At 45.9% G+C, this 22,066-nt stretch overlaps 1 pseudogene; it reads left to right on the top strand.

Moving 5' to 3' along the window:
* Positions 1 to 21,789, top strand: part of LOC127303299 (probable RNA-dependent RNA polymerase SHL2) — a 54,938-nt pseudogene extending 33,149 nt beyond the window's left edge.
* Positions 21,790 to 22,066: the final 277 nt, after the last annotated feature.

Here is a 22,066-nt window from a genome sequence, read left to right as displayed (position 1 = left end):
TACGAACTATTTCTTTTGCGTCCTCGATTGCTGTCAACCAATAAAATCCTGCCCTGAAAACCTTGGCTGCTATAGCCCGACTGCTGGCATGATGACCACATATTCCTTCATGTACATCCTTCAGGATCATCCTTCCTTCTTCGGGTGACGCACCTTTGTAACACTCCAAATACTTCGTTTGTACAGCTCCCCTTTGACCACAAAAAGGCTTTAGAACGTCTGATAACTCGCCTTGCTTCAACTGGATCGTCGGGTATTTCTTTTCGTAGGATGTATGATATATACGCTTGCATCCATGGAATTTGTACCATCATTACTAGGTCCTGTTCCTCTTCTTCTTCTGGTGCTTCTTTTGTAGCCCCCGAGGGTTTCTTGTCCTTCTCCTTCTTTTTTGGCTTCTTCGACTTTGTAGATCTCTCAGTTATCTCCTCCCAGAATACGCCTGGTGGAATCGCGAGACACTGCGACCCGATGTTTGCAAGAACATCGGCTTCATCATTGCTCACCGCTGATGTGATTTACCTCGCATCCATCAAACAGCCTTCTCTAGCTCGTTGTATACTTCTTTGTATGCTATCATACTATCATTGACTGCATCACATTGATTCATGACTTGCTGAGCCACCAATTGCGAGTCACCGAATATTTTTAGTCGAGTTGCGCCACAAGCCTTCACCATCTTCATCCCGTGTATAAGAGCTTCGTATTCTGCCTCATTGTTAGACGCGTTTGGGAACGTCATCCGTAAGACATATTTTAATTTGTCGCCTTCAGGTGATATTAGTATCACGCCTGCTCCAGCTCCTTCCAATCTCTTGGACCCGTCGAAGTTCATAGTCCAAGTTCTCGATAAATCCGGGGGTCCCGTATTTTGTAACTCCATCCACTCTGCGATGAAGTCTGGTAAAATTTGCGACTTTATTGCTTTTCTTTTTTCGTACGTGATGTCCCGAGGGGAAAGTTCTATTCCCCAAAGGGAGACACGACCCGTAGCTTCTGGATTGTTTAATATATTGGATAAGGGCGCCTCATTGACCACTATTATCGGATGCGCCGAAAAATAGTGCCGCAGTTTTCTTGCGGTTGTAAACACTCCATATGCTAGCTTCTGGTACTGTGGGTACCGCTGTTTTGATGGCGATAAAACTTCATTGATGAAATATACCGGCCTCTGTACTCCATGGAGTTTTCCTTCTTCTTCTCTTTCGACTACAAGTCTTGTCGACCACCTGAGGCGTAGCTGCGATGTACAACAATAAAGGTTCCTTCTCCTTAGGCGCCACTAGGATTGGTGGTGTCGAGATTGTGCGCTTGAGATCCTCGAAAGCTCTGTCTGCCTCTTCGTTCCATTGAAACTTCTCTCCTTGCTTGATCAAAGCGTAAAACGGCAACGCCTTTTCTCCTCGCCCGCGACGAATCTGCTTAAAGCTGCGACTCGCCCGCTTAATTGTTGTATTTCTTTCAACTTTGTTGGCTTCCTCATTGTTACAATAGCTTGAATTTTCTCTGGATTGGCTTCGATTCCTCTTGCTGAAACTAAGAACCCGAGAAGTTCTCCCGCAGGAACGCCAAAGGAGCACTTTGTCGGGTTCAGCTTGAGGCAAAACTTGTCGAGGTTGTCAAAAGTTTCCTTTAAGTACTCGATCAATGTTGATCCCTCTTTTGTTGTTATGACGATATCGTCGATGTATACTTGTACGTTTTTCCCAATCTGTGTTGCGAGACACTTCTGCATCATCCGCTAATATGTTGCTCCCGCGTTTTTCAAACCAAAGGGCATTGTTTTGTAGCAAAACACGCCATAAGGTGTTATGAACGCTGTCTTGACCTCATCCTCTTCTTTTAGTCTGATCTGGTTATAACCAGAATATGCATCCAGGAAGGAAAGACGTTCACATCCTGCCGTGGAGTCGATAATTTGATCGATCCTTGGGAGGGGAAAGTGATCCTTTGGACAATGTTTATTGAGACACGTGAAGTCGACGCACATGCGAAGGACTTTCGTGTTTTTCTTCGGGACCAACACTGGGTTAGCTACCCACGTGGCCTCTGTATGCAGCTCTTTGATGAATCCCGCTTCTCTGAGTCGATTAATTTCGACAAAGATAGCTTTGCGGTTTGGTTCCGAAAAACGCCGTAAAGGTTGTTTAATTGGTCTCGCTATTGGATCCAAGCTTAGGTGGTGCTCGGCGAGTTCCCTGGGTACTCCTGGCATGTCAGCTGGCACCATGCGAAGATTTTCCAGTGCTCACGGAGGAACTCGACGAGCGCGCTTTCCTATGCGAGATCCATGTCTGTTGCAATGGACGTCGTTTTCTTTGGATCTGTCGGGTGAATCTGCACCTCCTTAGAATTCTTGGTAGTGTTAAAGGTTGGCTCCCTGAGTGGCCTTCCTACATCTGGTAACACATCATAATCAGTTGTTAGCTTTGACTCCATATATTCTCGCCCGCATCCCGAAGGTTTCTGATAGTCGATGAAAATCCTTGTCGCATTTATCGCCTAACGCAAAACGCTTTTGATCGTAATTGGTCCCTTAGGTCCAGGTAACCTCCATAATAAGTACGTGTAGTGTGGTACCGCCATAAACCTGGCATATGCTGGTCGTCCCAATAAGGCGTGGTATTGCGACGGGAAATCCACAACTTCGAACTCCAGCCTTTCTATTCTGTAATTTTCTCGGGTTCCAAACTGAACGTCGAGATTGATCTTCCCTGGCCGGATAACTCGGCTTCTCTCGGCGTGATACCATGGAAACGTGTGTCCGTAGGTTTTAAGTTTGCCAGGGATATGTTCATCTTCCTTAATGTATCCGCATACATAAGGTTTAGACTATCGCCTCCATCTATGAATACTCGAGATACGTCGAATCCTGCGATTACTGCTGGTAAGATAAGTGCTGATTGCCCTGGTCGAGGAACTTGCTGCGGGTGATCCGCTATTGTGAAGCCAATGTCCTGTCCGGACCAATTTAGGTACTCAATCGTTGGTGGAGGCATCTTCTCTGCCATGAACACTTGTCGCGAGATTACTTTCTGAGCCCTGTTAGATGGCCTAGCTTTCTGAATCATCGAGACCGCACCGTTGGAGTTGGGGTCGACATATGGAGGTGGGTGTGGTGCTGCCGCTATTCTGAGCTGGTGCCGATTTTCGTCCGTAATTGCGGGAGGAGGTGGTAGGTGGATCTCACTCCTAGGTCCCTGGGGATTCCTACTTGCTGCCTGAGCATTGGCTTGCCCTGCAAACCTCAACATTGCTTGAAAGTTCCGACAATCCTTCTGCAGATGTCCTGATTGCCTCTTCCCATTATTGTCGAGATAGAAATGCATCTGACATGGCCCGTTCATCATATCCTCAGGAGATACATATGGTCTCTGGAACCTTGGTCCACTATTTTGCCTGTTATTTCGGGAATCATCTCTATTGTCGCCTCGCTGCTCGCTGCTCCTTTGGTATTCATCTCTATTGTTTCCTCCAGTATTTCCTCGAAAACCAGCCGATATTTGGCCAGGAGCATCATAACTTGAATACTGCCGAGGAAAACGTCGCATATTTTGAAAATTTCGACTACGGTCCTCCTCTGGTGACCTGTGCCGTTTATTGTGAACAGCATCTTCTCCATCTGCCCACCTGTTTGCTATCTCCATTAATGCTGATACTGTCCTCGGGTTGGTTCTCCCCAAGTCTTCGACAAAATCTCCTCGTCGAATTCCTACCACGAACGCGTCTATTGCTCTCTCGTCAGATATGTTCTCTGCCGAGTTTTTAATGATGTTCCACCTCTGGATGTATTTTCTCATTGATTCATCATGCTTTTGTCTACACGCCCTCAGCTCTTCTAACGACGCCGGTTTTTTGCAGGTGGATTGGAAATTCTTGACGAAAACATCCTCAAAGCTTTCCCAGCTGTCGATGGAACCCGGAGGAAGCTTCTTTATCCAAGATCTTGCGGCTCCGCTCAGGTGTACTTGAATGCTCTACATGGCTGTTGCTCTGGTTCCGCCTATCAGCTTCACCGTCTCGAGGTAATCAACTAACCAATCCTCGGGATCTTGCAAGCCATCGAATTTTTTGAAATTATCGGGTAACTTAAACCCTGAAGGAACTCGAGTCTTCCGGACCCTCCTTGTGAAGCACGGTAACCCGCACATATCCTCGTCATCTATCTCTGGGTAATGTCGATGTTCCCTTCTATTTTGTCGTGCTCTATCCACCCGTGCTTGTGCTGCTGTGTCTCGTGCTCCACTCGTTCTTTCGGGACCTTGTACTACTGCAGTGGGTCGTGGACTATTTTGCCTTGCGGGTCCTTCGGGAGGCGAATTTATAAACGCCGTCCCCATGGCTCCAACTCCTGCCATGGCCATATTGTACAATGCTTCTCTTGGATCTCCGGGAGGTGGCTTGGATGCAAGAATGAAAGCTTGCGTCGCCATGTACCCAGCTTCTGGTGTCTTAGGGATAATATTACCCCTCGTGTCTATCGACATAAAGGACATGTCGAGATTTTGAACCAGATTCTCCCTATCTGCCTCAGGTATATTTTGCAGTCGAGATCTTGCCCTGTTGCGAGCTTCCCTGTGATTGCTTCCCGGAGTGCCTGATTGTCGACTCAGCTCCGCTCTTCGCCTGCTTGATGCAGAAGCTGCTTCCTGTCTCCTGTCCAGCTCGATCTTTTGTTTCTCAAGCTCTCGCCTGGTACGTGCAAGCCTATATTGATACGCTTGTAACTCCTCAGGTGTCGCTGTTATGGTTATCGGCTCTGTACCATTAATAGCTCTTGCGACTCGATCCCATACCGCTCGCGGAAATCGTACCATCTCTCGTGTCCCCGTGCCGATATATTTTGTTCCTAGACCTCGCGTGAGATCTGCAGGATCGACGTACGGATTTCCCGCATCGTCGAAGTTCTCTGATGTCTCCTGTTCGCGACTTGTTTCTCCAATAGCGTAGATCTGATGATATTTTGGACTCTGAATTTTGTCGGGTTTGGTGACACCATCATAGAGATTGGTGAAGACCTTTCCAACAATGGTGGATTCGTCGATGAAGTTGAAGCTGCCTATGTTGCTCGAGTCATCGCTTATATCGGAGTCCGCGGATGACTCAAAGGACATGTCGCTGAAGATCTTGGTGAGTTTTTCGCTTGCCCTGGTGCTGATGAAGCGTGGCGATGAAGTTTCCTCGTCGCCTGACTCGATTGACAATGTCGAGCTCGAAAAATCGGGATCGACCGCTGCTAATCCCGATGAGATCGGAATTTCGAGACGATATGCTCCTTCCTTCTCGACGCGGAAGTAGAACTTTCCGAACGTCATCTCCATGGGCTCCTCCAGATACGCATATGCATCCAAACGGGAGGGCGGGTGAGGAATAAAATGGACTAAACCAGTTTCGATCTGTTTACCTCTGTTCATCGCGTTGCTTGCAGTTGACGAAGTCGACGATCTTGAACGTGCCATCGAGATCAGCTCCTTGACACCTCTAATTCCCACAGACGGCGCCAATTGACAAGGGATTAACTTATCAATGCCTACGGATTGTAGACTAGGGTTTAGTTGGAAGTAGAGGGCAAGTAGATCTCGAAGGTTTCAGCCGAAAAGTACTCGACGATTATGAAAACTAGGGTTACGTGAAACAATGAATCGATCCTCTCTTTGTCCCTCGACTCCCCCTTATATAGGAGGTGGAGCCGAGGGATTCGTAATACACAAGTTACAGAGTCCGGGAAGGTTTCTAACTCGTCCCGCAAGATTACAAGTATGTTTTTCATAATACAACTCTAGCTTTCCTTAATACTATCTTGGGCTTCCGATCTTTATATTCTTCGAGTCGTGGGCCTTCAGTAAACCCCGGGTACCATCTTCGGCAGGCCCATTGGGGATGCCTATGTCAATGTCCTACCATCTTCGTGAAGAAAAAGGATAAAACTGATCGATTGGTGGTTGACTACCGCCCTCTCAATGAGAAAACGATCAAGAATACATATCCTCTTCCTCGCATTAATGAGCTCTTTGATCAGCTTGCGGGTGCAACTGTGTTCTCTAAGATGGATTTGAGAAGCGGTTATCACCAAATCAAAATCCGCAAAGAGGATGTACCCAAGACAGCCTTCAAAACTCGTTATGGTCTCTATGAATACACCGTCATGTCTTTTGGCCTCACTAATGCTCCTGCCACTTTCTCTCGGTTGATGAACTACATTTTCATGGAATACCTCGACAAGTTTGTGGTAGTCTATCTCGATGATATCCTTGTCTACTCCAAGTCCAATGAGGAGCATGAAGAGCATCTTCGCCTCATCCTCATGAAGCTTCGTGAACATCGTCTTTATGCCAAGTTCTCCAAATGTGAATTCTGGCTTCCTCAAGTCGTCTATCTTGGCCATGTCATTTCCGGAAAAGGCATCGCTGTCAATCCTGAAACCGTCAAGGTGATCGTTGAATGGCTTCCTCCGAAGAATGTCAAGCAAGTGAGAAGTTTCCTCGGTTTGGCAAGTTACTGCCGCCGCTTCGTTGAGAATTTCTCCAAGATCGCCAAACCTCTTACCGATCTCCTGAAGAAAGACAAGAAGTTCCTTTGGTCTCCTCAATGTCAAGAAAGCTTTGACCTCCTCAAGCAGAAGCTCACTTCCACACCTATCCTTGTTCTTCCAGATACTTCTAAACCTTTCCAGATATTCTGTGATGCCTCTCTTCATGGACTGGGTGATGTCCTCATGCAAGAACGTCAAGTTGTGGTGTATGCTTCTCGTCAGTTGAAAAAGCATGAACTCAACTATCCCACACATGATCTCGAGCTTGCAGCCGTGTTACATGCTTTAATAACATGGCGCCAATACTTGTTGGGCAACAAATGTGAGATCTTCACCGACCACAAGAGTCTCAAATACATCTTCACACAACCCAACTTGAACCTCCGTCAAACGAGATGGATGGAAACCATCAAGGACTTTGATCTGTCTATCAGCTACACTCCAGGCAAAGCTAATGTCATGGTCAAGCGCCCTTAGTCGCAAATCCTATTGCAACAACCTCATGATTCAAGAAAGTCAACCTGCTCTTTATGAAGAATTCAGGAAATTGAATGTTGAGCTCGTTCCCCAAGGCTACCTTGCAAACTTGGTGATCACGCAGACTCTTGAAGATAAGATCCGAAAAGGACAGTTGCGAGATATTTGCAGCAAGAACATCAAAGAGAATATGCACAAGCCCAAGTACAAGTCCTTCTCTATCGACGATCAAGGAGTCTGTTCTTCCAAGGTCGTTTTGTTGTTCCGAACGACCCAGATCTGAGAAACCTCATTCTCAAAGAAGCTCACGACACTCTCTTTCTATACATCCTGGAAGCACAAAGATGTATCTCGATATCAAGTCTACCTATTGGTGGACTAGGATGAAAAGGGATGTTGCTCGTTACGTGGCAGAATGTGATGTCTGTCGCCGTGTCAAAGCAGAACATCAGAGACTTGCCGGTGTCCTCCAACCACTGAAAATTCCTGAGTGGAAATGGGATAAGATTGAGATGGACTTCAGAACTGGTTTTCCAAAGACTCGCAAAGGCAATGACGCTATCTTCGTGGTGATCGACCGTCTTTCCAAGGTTGCTCATTTCCTTCCTGTCAAAGAGACAATATCTGCTAGTCAGTTGGCTGAGCTCTACACAGCAAAGATTGTTTCTCTTCATGGTGTTCCCTTGGAAATAAGCTCTGATCGCGGAAGTATCTTCACTTCCAGGTTTTGGGCAAGCTTTCAAAAAGCTATGGGAACTAATCTGCTCTTCAGCACAGCTTACCATCCACAAACGAGTGGGCAAGTCGAAAGAGTCAATCAGATTCTTGAGGACATGCTCCGTGCCTTGTGTTATCTCCTTCGGCATGAAATGGGAAGAATGCCTTCCATTCGCTGAGTTCTCTTACAACAACAGCTATCAAGCCAGTTTGGGCATGGCACCTTTCGAAGCTCTCTATGGTCGCAAATGCAGAACACCTCTAAACTGGTCTGAGACTGGTGAAAGGCAAATCTTTGGCCCCGATGTTATCAACGAGGCTGAAGAAAAGGTGCGAATCATTCGTGACAATCTGAAGATAGCACAATCTCGGCAGAAAAGCTATTATGACAGCAAGCACCGTGATATGATCTATCAACCTGGAGATCAAGCTTACCTCCGTGTTACTCCAATGAGGGGCACACATCGTTTTGGTATCAAAGGCAAGCTGGCACCAAGATACATTGGACCCTTCAAAGTTCTAGCAAAGCGTGGTGAAGTCGCTTACCTCCTTGAACTTCCTGAGAAGCTCTCAAAAGTGCACGATGTCTTCCACGTGTCACAGCTCAAGAAGTGCTTCAAGGATCCGGGCCGTGCAGTTGATCACGAGTCCATCGACCTCCAAGAAGACCTCTCCTACAAAGAGCATCCCGTTCGGATTCTTGATGAAGCTGAACGTCGAACTCGCAACAACTCTGTCAAGTTCCTCAAGGTGCAGTGGTCGCACCATTCCGATAAAGAAGCAACTTGGGAGCGGGAAGATCAACTCCGTTCCGAGTACCCGTCCTTTTTCTCTTCTTCCTGAGAATCTCGGGGCGTGATTCCTTCAAGGGGGGGCGTTTGTAACATCCCAAGAGTAATACCTAGTTCCTTTTTACCTTTTCTTGCTTTTGTTCATGTCATCATGTTGCATTCATGCATATAACCACCTTGGCTTTTATGTATTGCATTTGATTCTTGGTTTTCTTTTGTTTGCTTGTTGTTCTTCATCTCTTCCTCTATCTTGGTTCATCCTTCTCCCTCTTGTGATGTTCCAAGAAAGGCACAAGCCAACCATCTCCCTCTAATAACACAATACAAAAGGGTCATGGCCAAATTTTCTAAAATTGGAGTCAACCCTAGATCTCTCAGACCTCTTCTATCTTGCAAGGCCAATCTAATTTGAGTTGGAGATGCTCCTTATCAAATGGTTGGATTAATTTTGTTAAGATTACACCAAATGGCTTTTGCACATGAAATAATGCAATTTTCTTCCTCTTAAAGCTCTATGCCTATTTTCTCCTCTTTTATTTACTACTTCTTTTCATTGTCATTTCTTGTGACATAGTTTTGTTTCATCTTGTAAATCTCCTCTTTTTCAAATACTTCTTTTTGTTTCCTCTCTTCTCTCAAACTATTTTGAATTGGTTAAAAACATAAAATAAAAAGAAGAGAGAAAGAAAAATAAAAGAAACCTAATCTAAAACCCTAACCTAACTAAATCTAGCCGGAGCCCATCTTCTTTTTCCCCTCCTAAGCCCCGCAGCAGCCCACCTGCTGGCCCAACTTCTTTCTCCACCGCGGCAGCCCACCAGAGCCCACTTCCCCTTCTCACCGAAGCGGCATGCGTGAACCACGCCCTCTCTCTTTCCACGTCGGAGACCTTGCACATATCGGGCATGGCGACGCTCTGACCTCCACGTCGCCACCTTCTCCATCCCATGGTCCTCCTCTTCCCCTTAAAGCACCGAGCCACCTACTCCAACCCTAGCCCTTCTCCCTCCTTCCAAAACAGCAGCGCCGCCACCCTCTTAGCTCCTCCACAAAACCTACCGAGCCATCACCGCCGTCTACACCTCGTCGCCGCCGCCGCCATGAACTCCATCGAGGTAACCTGAGGCATGGAACGGAACCCTCGTGACCTCCTCTTCCTCGACGTCTACTTCACTGTGGCTGGATCGCCAAGATCTGCTCTTCTCCATCCACGTCTGCGCCGTCGATCACTCCCGGCCTCCTCTTCTTCCTCTACGCCGGCGACCCCCTCTGCTTCTTTTCCTCCTCGACGAGCCACAGGGTGAGCACACCTTATCACCTCATCCTTACATGCCCTGCATCGTTGTACGTGAGAAGAGATCCAGCGAGATCGGGATGAAAACGAAGGAAAAGGGATCCTTTTTAGTCTGTGTCACGGTCACCGGTTTCCGACGAACCTCGACGGCGCCACAGTCCACCTCATCACCATCTACTGGCTTCAGTCGATGCACGGCACTGCGGGCTACATCTTTGCGGTTGACACCATCTCAAGACGAAGCTTGCACGCGACGCCCACGTCGAGACAAGGTCGTGTCGTGAGCAGATCTCGCCACCCCGTCACCGCCGCGGTACCTTTTTCTCCGGCGTATCACCGGCGACACAAGCCGTTCCAGCACGAGATCTTTGTACCTCCAGATGCACCATGTCTTGAGCTTTCTGTTGATCCTTGTATCGTCCCAAACCGAGTAGTAACGACCTCGCCATCGTCTTCCAAAGATGACACCAGAGCATGTTTTCCAGTTTCTGTCAGTTTTCTCCGTTTCGTTGACACAAATCCGGCGAGCTCCCTCCGTCGCCACGGTGCACCAGAACCCCTCAAACCTGTCTCTTACGAAACTTGGCACATCCATCTTTCTCAACCTGCCAAGAACATCATCTAGATCTGCTCAGTTTCCTCGATCTCGTTGCTTTAAAATCTGTGCAGAAATCATTCAACAGTAACTGCAACTGTCAAATTTCAGTTTCGAGTGTCAATATTCAGTTAAACTCCGCGATACACCATATCTTACGTGAAGCCTGTTTTCTGACAAAACTCGATCAGCAGCTCAGTGGCAGCAAGCAACGTCCCTCTTCCGCGCCGCCAAGGTTCGATCCCCCGCGCGCGCGTTTAAACCAAACCTTTTTGCCTTCGCCACGCAGGCACGCTGACGTGGTCAGGGTCCCACCTGTAAGCGTCAGTGGCTAGCTCCACCCGTGTGAAAAACTTCTCCCACCCAAAATCTTTCCAGATTTCAAAAATTCAATTCCTTTTGCTATTTTATGAAATGCAATCTGCCTATATTTCAAACCTTTTATTTAGGCACTTTTTGAATTCCAAATCTGACAAACTATATATCCAAATTGATCAGCAAATTATGTACTTTCCAAATATGAAGTTTGTTTTGGGTTTTGAATAATTAAAATTTGGACATATTTAAAATCTGAAACCAAATTGCTAATTTATGCATAATTCATAACTCAAAATCTATAACTCCAATTTTGGCAAATTTTATGTCTAAATGCATCAGAAAAGTGAGAGGAATTCAAACCTTGCATCACCATGCATCATTGGCATCATCTCTGAATTGTCCAAAGTAAAATTGCAATATGAACTAAGTTGTTATGTGAGGGTGTTTATCATTTCATGCGAATTATGAGCACCCCACTTAAATTTGGCTTGCACGTATCATCTTGCCATGTCATCATGCATCATATTGCGCATTGCATCTACTTGTATTGATTTGTGCTATATCTTCCTTGTATGTGTTATTTGGTTCTTCTCGAGTAGACGCCGACGCAGAGCAGTACGAGCAGGAGTACGAGCACCCCCAGGAGGATCGTGCCTGTGCTGCTACCCCTGATCTGACAGGCGAGCCCACCTCTTCACCTATTTTACATTTTCATGCTCTATTGATCTATTGCTATCCCTATGTTGCGATTCTATTGTGTCACGTGTCCTATTCCACATGTTACCTATATATCCGAGTTACACCTCCTCGCCCTACCTATTGTTTGTTGTTTGCCAGCTTTGCGAGTTGTAGGCGAGTTTAGGGTCTTGTTGATGTCTCGAAATGTTCGGGATATCTTGTTGGGAAGTTGACACATGTAACACCTTTTGAAAATGATGTTGATAACTTTTGCTACAACTAAAATTGATAAGGGATAATAATATTGCAGAGGCATCTGTGAGCCCCTTTGCGAAAGCATCGGATATTTGTCTCGCTAATGTCCCCTAGGACCCGAGTTCTTGTTATCTGTTCTAAGGCTGAGCGCACTAACCACTCGCGGGAGATTTTATCGGGATCCCCCATCACCCATTACCTTTTCTCAAGTCTGTTGAAAAGGGGGCCACAACCTTGGTTTTATTTGCCTATGCCATGTATGCCATGTTTTACTTACTGTTGCCTTCGGGTGTTTACTTCCTGTTGCCTTCGGGTGTTTATATTCTGTACTGTACCTTGCGGGACGTTTAGCGAAGCGTGTGGTTTGCACGCCTAGCCGCCGACGCAAACCCTGAGTCCGCTTCGGAGTATGGCCGGACTTCGATACGGGTAGCTTAGTTGGGTGGCCCCCCTAGACTTTCTTGCAGAACTGGGAACGGTCTTGTCATGATATCCTTCCTTCGCCTGGTTGGAGGATAGAGCGTGCGTGTATGGGAACAGTAGTGCACCCCTGCAGGGTATATCTTTTCGGAAAGCCGTGTCCGCGGTTATGGACGACTTGGAGCTGTTTAACTCGATCATAGAACAACTTACACCTAATCTTGCCGCTAATAACTTGCTAATAATCTGCGTAGTAAGTTAGTACTACTACAACGGATATGGAATAAAATTGTCAACTGTGTGAGTGCCTTGTTAGTACCTCTTGGCTAAGAGGGATCGCAATGGCTGGGTTATGTTTGCAGAGTATAGAACTGCTAGCTTATGCGCTCTCTCATCTTCTCTGATAGACGAATGTTGTAGCGTGTCTCTATTGGTTAGTTGCTTTGCTGCCGCTAAACTCCACATATAGCCGGGCGAAGTTTATACCGCCCCCCAGCAAGCATAGCTGGTCTTGTCTCGCAAGTACGTGCCATTTGGTACTTACCCTCGTTTTTCTCTCTCTTTTTCCGGAACCCGCTTTTCGACAAACAGGTACGACAGATGATGAGCAGTACGTAGGAGGCTACTTTGTCGAGTTCACGGACGACGACTTCGTTGCGTAGCAGGATCGTTCCTAAGGCAGCAGCCTGTGGCTAGTTGGTTATGGATCCCGCTTGGTTATCTTCAGGACTCTTAGTCCAATTTGGATCTTGTCTGTACCCAGACTATTTGCTATCCTTATGTATGATGTACTGTTGGGATATGTTTCCCTTTTGAGTGTCATTTGGATCTTGCTCAGTAGAGCGTTGCTATATATGAACTTTATTTCCATCTTTTGTGTCGTAGATGGTCATGTTGTGATATTGAATCTGTATTCTACCCTTGTATCCTGTGCACCGTGCGTGTATGTGTGAAGTGCACAGGAAGGTGAAGCACTCAGGCTTGGAAAGCCTAACGTGAGCCTATGAGGTGGGTGTTGTGTGCATGGGCGTGTCGAGCTGTTGCTTGGCCTACCCATAAGCTTGGGAATGCGAGGCGACCTCACGGTCCCTTGTAGTGACCTCATGCACATAAACCCCTCGTACCTGCGCGCTCTGGGTTTTCCTACTCCTGGGGCTTACAGCCCTCCCCATGGATGCCGCGCTCGACTGGTCCAGGCGGGACTGGGAGCGGCAGGAGGCGGAGCAGCAGAGACGCCTACTGGACCTGGCGGCCGCACGGCGCTGCGTCGTCCGCGCCACACCGACCGCCGCACCGACCACCGCACCGACCGTCATGCCCGTGCCGCTCATCAAGCTCGAGGAGAGCAGCGACGACGAGCTCTATCGGCCGACGCCGCCACGCGGCGACCCTGGCCAGGGTTCAAGCCGTTGGTACGAGGCGCCGCCGCCCGAGGACGCCGGCAACTCCAGCGATAACGATGACGGCGGCGACTACACGGCCTTCTACCGCCATTTCGGCATGTAGATCGCCGTTTTTAAATTTTAGTTTTTGTTTCCCTGTGGCCGAATTCAAATATATTACGAATTCGGCCTTCATATGTATGAACTCGCCTATATATGTTAAATATCTCTAAATTTCGTCTATGTTTGAACGAATTTCGTCTTGTTTTCCTGAATTCGCCGGCATTTGTCCAAATTTTTCATCCATCCTGGACTCGCCGCTGGGAAAATGAGCCTCCCCAGGCTAAAATTTGCATCCACCGGGGAGCCCCAACGGCTTCTCTTACCACGGGTAGTTCCCCATCAGCTTACCAGATAAGATATGCTGGCTTCAAGGGTGTTATAGCAGTGTGGCAAGGACAAGGCGATGGGATACGACTTTCCCTAAGGCCAAGTATGAGGAAGTTTGAATCTAGCCATTCTGTTTTGGAGGTGGTCGGCTGGACAAAATTCCAGCCAGGATTCTTGAACCGCCAGATTATAGTGTTGCTGTCATCCTTGCATGTCTCAGATGATATCTTTTCACAAATTCAGGAGTCTATGCTTTGTAATCTCAACAAGATTCTGTCAGATAGCGATGTTGCCTTTGAGGTTGTGACAACCTCTAGTGCAGAAAATGGGAACACTGCGGCTCTGATGCTAAGTGCTGGATTTGGTCCTCAAAGTGAGCCACACTTGAGAGCAATGCTTTTGGCTATAAGGTCAGCACAGTTGCTGGATCTGCTAGAAAAAACAAGGATCTTTGTGCCAAAGAGTAGGTGGCTGATGGGCTGCCTTGATGAGCTTGGGGTCCTTGAACAAGGGCAGTGCTTTATTCGGGTCTCAGCTCCATCGCTTGATCAATGTTTTGTCAAGCACGGCTCAAGATTCTCCTCAGCAAACAAAAGCGAACAGAAAATTGTAGTTGGTACGGTGGTAGTAGCAAAGAACCCATGCCTTCATCCAGGAGATGTCCGGATCCTCGAAGCAGTCGACGTGCCTGAGCTGCATCACCTGGTTGATTGCTTGGTCTTCCCAAAAACTGGTGAGAGGCCACATCCCAATGAAGCATCAGGAAGTGATCTTGATGGGGATCTCTACTTTGTCACATGGGATGAGAAACTTGTGCCTCCAGGAAAGAAGAGCTGGGATCCCATGGACTACTGCCCACCTCAAGCGAAGCACCTACCAAAACCAGTAAATCAACAAGTAAGTTGTACAGTTTTTCAGAATGCAGGCATTTCTTTCCTTGGATATTTCTTCAGTATCTAGATGTTGGATGTATTTTACTCAAATAAGTTTTTTTGTGATATTTGATAAACTGTAGCTTTAAATACTGTGATGTGTTTGGTCCCAACAAATTCTGTAGTTTTACAAACGAGAAATTTAAGATGCTCCCAAATTATTCTTGATCGTCCATTTATATTGATTGAATGGCTAGGATGAACTATTACATTCTGTATGGTAAGGAGACAGATTAACATTTCTCAGGGTAATTGTGTCTTTGCACATTAATACTTCACCATAATTTGGCAAGAGTTAAATGGAAAGAATAATAACATAAAGGGAAGAAACTTTTTTTCAACATCTTTTTGGTTGCTAAGTTACAATGGTGTATACTACCAAATTAGTCCATACCTTAAGTTTGTTAATACAACCTTATTGTATACTCCTGTGGAACAATGAATCATGACTTACAAACTTTATATGTCTTGCATTTTATTTTGAAAACTGATGGATCTGATTATGTTGCCTGCTGATGCTGTACGCGCCTGGGGAAAAAATATTTAAGAAATACATCAATGAAAGACCAATGAAAGCCCGCTGCCTACACTAAGAAGTAGCAATATGCCAGGATCACACCAGTTTGTCAACTGAGAACTTACTCAATGGAACTAGCAAGGGAAAAGAACAGTTGCGTATATTGATGTGTACTGAACTACTGATAAGCAAAGCTCTAGATGGAATTGCTGATCTGAATAAATCTAGCTGATACGTTCTGAACAAGTTTTGGCATATAGATTTATTCAGATAATCAAATAAATCTATCTGATACCCAATATGGAGCCAGTTCCGAGGGTGGATGTCAACAAGGCTAACATGTTCAACTAGATTTTAGTTCTGTTCAATCGGAACTTGGATATAAAAGTGCAGTTATGGGGTATAATCAAAGTATCTGCTCAGCAAGAGTTTCTCTTGTTATTACATTAGTTCCATGAGAACCTAGATATAAGATTAACAATTTTTTACTTGGTTGAAATATGAGTCCTGACATTTTTTTATATGTCTAAGCTCTTACAGTACATGATTATAAACACTTCTTAAATCCTTTATCAAGTAGATCTCTTATTTGGATTTGAGTGTTTGCATAGTTGGATACTTGGCTTTAGTTCATGAGATGCGTATGGTAATAGAAAAAAAAAGCATATATGTGTACTAAAACTCCTTAATACTTCCCATGCTCTAGTCCTCCTGAGTGAAAAATAATAGATTGTGCAGTGCAAAACAAGTTCATTTTTTTTTATTCAATGGTGCAACACTATATACACCTGCAACTTTTGTGTGGAAAAAGGAAATTTTTGTGAGTTGCAAAAACAAGCTTTGGTGCACCACTATTTTCTATTTTACTCCTTGCTTTTTTGTGTGCAAAGCTCTAGATGGAATTGTTGATCTGAGTAAAGCTACCTGGCCAGTTCTGAACAAGTTTTGGCATCACCCATATGAAGCCAGTTCTGAGGGTGGAAGTCAACAAGTTTAACATGTTCAAATAAATTTTCGTTTTGTTCCATCATAACATGGATATAAAAGTTCAGTTATTCAGTATAATCAAAGCAGTGGTTCAACGAGAGTTGGTCCTTTTGTTATACAGTATTTGGTTTGGTTTAGTTCTGTCAGAACCTACATATAGAAGTGCCAGGTTTTCTTCATTGGTTGAAATATGAATTGACAAGTCCTGACATTTTGTATACAGCTATGCCCTTATATTACATGATTATATATTTCTTTCATATCCACTATTTTATTTTGTAATGAGCTGATTATTTCCGTTAAGCAATTAATGGATAAGGGTTTTGCTCGGTTGGAGAAAAGTGCATGATTGTATAAACACTTCTTCAATCCCTTATCAAGTAGATATTTTTTATTTGGATTCTGAGTGTTCCCACAGTTGAATACTTGGCTCCAATTAATGAGATGCGCATGCTAACAGAAAAAGATAGCATATTTTTCGACAAAGAAAATATATTAATATCTTGAAGATACCAATTACACCCATGTGTACATAAACTTATTATAGCTCCCAAGCTCCAGTCCTCCTGATGAAAATGAATAGATTGTGCAATGCAAAAGAAGTCCTAAACTTTTTATCAATGATGCACCACTATGTTTTTTTATATGGGAGCTGCACCCGAACCTCTGCATCAATAGATGCACACGGCTATTTCATTTATTTAAAAAGTACCAAAGTATCAATCATTTATTACAATCACGAATCAGCTAAGGGTGAGACAAAAATCAACCAGAAGAAAATGAGAAGCAACAAGAAGCTAAACATTCTCAAGTCTATTAATATGACGCCACCCATAGCCTGGAAAAAGAAGTCCTGAGTAACCATGAGCAGCCGAGTGCATCCAGTAGCCATATCCTCCCGCTGATCCTCCGGGAGGAGCAAAGCCCAAAGCTGGATCCAATGCGTAGCCCTTCGAATAACCTGCAAAAAATCAGTTCCCTTTTACTTGTTAAAAACAATATCATTCCTGCTTGTCCAATAGCCTAACATAAAGCAGAAACGCTAATACGAATCCTAGCTTTATCCAATTTATTTACTCAATTCAACCAATTACCAAACATATTGGTAATATTAGACGGTGGTGGAATATTACAGGAGAAGTACACCATGCGCCAAACAATTTGAGCAAAAGGACAATGAAGAAAAAGATGTTCAACTGTTTCATTGGAATCACAAAAGCAACAGTTTTGACACCCATTCCAATTACGCTTAGCCAAATTGTCTTTGGTAAGAAGAACCTTGTTATTAAGGAACTACATGAAAATTTTAATTTTAAGAGGAATCTTAAGGTTCCACAAATATTTACGAATAAAAGGAGTATGACCAATTAAAACCTTGGCGCACTACTATTTTCTATTTTAGTCCTCGCTTTTTGTGTGCATTGGTTCTTGAACTATTTGTAGGCTCATAGTGTATTCCAGACAAGTACAGATGGAAAGTATGACCAATTAAAAACTCGACACACTTACAAAGTATTAAAGCTGAAACAAAAGAAAGAACAAGTGTTCACAACCTAGTTTCCAACACCACCGACTGAGGAGAAGGCAACTAAAACCTAGTTTCCTCCTCGAAACAGGCTTTCGTTCCGCTAAATTAATATAGCAACTGACCGAAACAACATCGAGTTCACTGCTGGTGCAAACATCACATCACGCCCAAACGAAACAAAAAAGAAAATGAAGAGAAAAGCAAAGCAAAGCCGACATTGGTGGTTCGACGAAAACAAAGATGACTCGCAACCCCTGCGCCCTTCAAAGGATTTCCACCACGCTCCTAGCACTCCGAGGCGCTGCGTACCAAGCAGCACCTCCAAGAAGGAAATCGACGATGACGACGTTGCTTCCTGGATAGGACCTAGGGTTCCCCCCGGTACGCAACGGAAGGTGGGAAGAGGTACGCCCAATGCCCTTCAGGAAGGACTGCGATACCCACAAGCGCCACCGAGTCGGTGCCAAGCCGGCAAGGATTTCTCCTGAACCCCAAAAAACCACACTCCCAAACGATTTGGAGCGCTCCACCAATCTTGCCACCCACCAGCACACGCCACCACGGTATTAGAATCACCATCGTCATCTCGCCGTGACACACGTTGTGAGGCCGATAAGACGGAGAAAAAGGAACACAAGCTAGGGGCGGCAGCACAATAGCGCGCGGGAGGGAACGACCTCCACCATCGACGGCAGTAGCCGACCGAATGCAACAGCGGGGACACACCAGGTCATCCAGCCCGGTCGAGCCCAAAATTGGGCCCGTAAAGTCCCACCGCCGCATTGTAGCAGGCACACCACTGTGACCGCCATCCCTGCATTAGTACCCGCTCCTCCATCCACCAAGGGACGCCGCCACCGTGTTGAGGTGGCCCGCCCAAGGGGCCCAGATCTGGGGTGGGACGGCGCCGCCGGCCGCACTCAACCACCACGGCACCCCCGCTGCCAAGCAGCAGCCCCTCGCCACCATGGTCACCTGGATGTGCCGGACTGCCGCCAAGTCGAGGCTCACCATCGCTAGCCACCGGGGCACCGCGCCACTGGCCGAGCCTAGCCGGGCCACCTCAACCCGCGTTGGAGAGGCGGCCGCCCCCGGCCCCCGCCTCCCGCCAAGGCCAGCCACCGCCAACCATGGAGGGGCCGCATCGCCGTCGCGCAGCCCACGATGTTGCTTGCTTCTGCCCGCGTCACCATGGGAGGTCGAGGTCGCGCAATGCCCCAAAGAGATGACGCCGACCCACGCTGGACCCGGACGCTTGAGGAGGTGAGAAATCCCCGCCGCCGCCAAGGCCGGCCGGGCTTATCCCAGTCGCGCCATTTGGCGGTGGCGAGGGGGGAGAGCGGAGGAAGGGGGTCTAGGCGGCGGTGCTAGGGTTCTCTCCCGGTCGTTCGCGGGAGCAACATGGGAGAGGGGGGTCAACACGGGAGGAACGGGGTCCTAGGGTTCCAATCGCGCCAACACGAAGATCCACTAGATGCTCCTCCTACTTGATCTGGCTGGAATGTTGAGTTCCACAAGACTTCGCCGGCGAACTCCCTTGGGCGACTCCTTCCTGGAGATTGCTAGATCGGATTGGATTTGGTCGTGCGCTCCCATGTTTTTTTTCTTGCAGCCTGGTTTCAGGAGGGAGTAGCGCGAAGCTCTGCTATCTGATGTCATCGTGGGACACGTCTTTTTTGGTTCTATGGCGAAGTGAGAAGCGGATAATGGCATGTAAGCCGAGTTTTGAAGAATAGTGATGGTGGTTCGAGGTTTTGCGTCGATGGTGAACTTGCTTGGTGTTTCGGGCTGCATAGCGGCATGCGAGTGGGAGCATCAACACAGGAGAAGTTCAATGTCCTATCTTTCATGGCTTTAACTGGTTGTGCTTGGCAATGCTTTTATTAAAGATATTGTTTTAAGAGCGGAGACTTGCTTCAGAGTGAAAACCTAAGATCTCTGATCGAACGACGGACGGTATTTGTGCATTGTTTTTTTTTTTGGAGACGTCGCTTTTGGTAAACTTGAAATTCAGGTGTTTGCTATGCCGGTGTTTGTGTTCACTATAGCAGAACTTTTTCTTTTTTAGTTTCTTCCTTCTTTTTTCGGCTGTGTGTGTATCTGTGCTACCTTTAGGATATTGCGTTGTTGCATAATCTAGGTGCAATTGATATGTTCACCATATTAATATTTTCTTTTTATAAAAAAAAAGAAACTCCTTCAAGAAACACAAGAAAGAGAAAAGACGAAATAGTCCTCTTAGAAGAAAAAAAAAGATCCGCGAGACTGCGACGATTGATCCGCGGAATAGTTGTTGGTCCCGATCGGTGAGGTCGGAAACCAGGAAACGAAAACGTACGTTGTTCCCAAACCCTTCCCTGAAGCCGCCGTCATCAGGATCAGGTACGGATCTGGTTACAGTATGCGCTTATGGTCCGAATCCGTGTGCTTCTGATTGTTCCTTCTGCGCGCGCACCGTTTCTGGGTTCGTTCGTCGCTGCCTTCAGTCGGCTAAGTTTGTGCATACTGGTTTGTTTTTGCCCTAGGTTGCAGAGATGCAGTCCGAGAGATGTGTTTCCCCGAACAGAAAGCCGAAACTCGGCACAGATAATGGAGGTGAGCGAGCCATTGTTTCTGCCACTTCTCCCCTGATAATTTCCTGCACAATTTGTACATCTTTATAACCCCGCCTGCCTTTGTGTTGTGTACAATGCTCCCTGGACTAGGAGATCTGCATCTGCCCAACCCTGATGAAGAAGAAGAACAACAAGAGGAGTTATCATCAAGTGATTCTGGTCATGAACAAGTCGCCTCAAAGTGGGATAAAAGCGTCGTATCCCTTGCTCCGTTCAACGAGGGTGCTTACTTATACACATCTAGAGCTACCTTCTGCGCTACTTTTATCTCATCACTCCGTGTAAATATATACTCCATGTTTATAGAGATTACCTTCTTGTCTGCAGGTGGTTCCGTACATCCTGTGTGCACGGGCATAGTTTTCGATCACACTAACCGTAGAGCACTTCTAATGGTTTCGTTAAGCATGTTTAGATCTGGTGATGCTGGTAGAAGGATCAATTACAACATGACGGTCGGTACCGCCAAATTTTCTGGAATATCTATCGATTGCCTATTTTAAGATTAATGTTAAATCATTCAGCTGATCGCTACGTGTTGTCTCGCTTCGTCATTGCAGATTAAAGTGCGTCTTCCAGACAATCAGGTTGTCGATGGACTTTTGATATCCCATGACTCGTCATACAATCTTGCTGTTGTCAGTGTCTTGCCAGAAGCTGGTTGTGTTCGTGCAGCATGTTTAGATCACCAGCAGCAGAATGATCCTCGCAGTCAAGTGGTTGCTATTGGGCGCTGCTTCACCTCAGGAAAATTAATGGCCACCGCTGGGATGATGTTGGGTGGCGATCCATTGGGTGCTTTTGGCCAAGAGGTTGTGATCTCAACATGTGAAATTTCTATGGTGCATTGTTGATTTCTCTTTTACTTCTACACATGGTGCAAATAAATAATTGATATAAATGACTCAGTATACCATTTTATGCACCAAAATTCATATTTTGTCGCAGCAAACGTTACTCTCCTTCTTCAGTTATGCAAACCTCGTTCAGCATCACTGTTTTTTTTCTCCCTTGTCTGAGCCTGACTTCATTCTTTTTCTAGACAAAGGCTGAAGGACTCCTCGTTGATTCTCTTGGGAACTTTGCTGGATTGAACTGTCATGCTAAAGAAGGAAACTCTCCTTTTATACCAAGGAGTACAATGCTGGAATTCGTGGCTGAGTTTCAGAAAGCATGTGCCGAAAGGTATGCCCTCCGTACTCCATGCACTTATGGGCTACACATAGTCTCAAGTTGCCTAAAAAATGCTTAGGAAAAGGGAATTTTAATTTAATTAGGCCTTTTTGTGATGTCATCTGTGATTTTCCTGACCCCGTTTTCACTATTGGCACAGGAGGCACAAGTACACATTTAGTATCTGACTCCACCCTCTTATTTTTATTTTTTTTGTCTTTGGCAGTCCCTATTTATCATTTTAGTTTGCACACTTTCTGGATTTACTCATATGAGTTCACTGGATTCCGCAGGAGGGCTAGATCAGCTGATCGTACACGTAGAATTTTCTCGCCATTAGAGGTCCCCATGAAAAGATATAAAATTAAAGGAAAAGCAATCAAGTTGAAAAAAAGGTCCCCATCTGATATGTCCTGTTTAAAAGGTGAGAAGAGCACACTCACTCCTGAAGTACTGCTAAACTGT

Source organism: Lolium perenne, chromosome 5, assembly GCF_019359855.2.
Source record: "Lolium perenne isolate Kyuss_39 chromosome 5, Kyuss_2.0, whole genome shotgun sequence".
In the NCBI taxonomy this organism is placed as follows: domain Eukaryota; kingdom Viridiplantae; phylum Streptophyta; class Magnoliopsida; order Poales; family Poaceae; genus Lolium; species Lolium perenne.
Note: the sequence above shows the minus strand (reverse complement) of the source record. Positions and strands in the feature narration are given on the sequence as shown.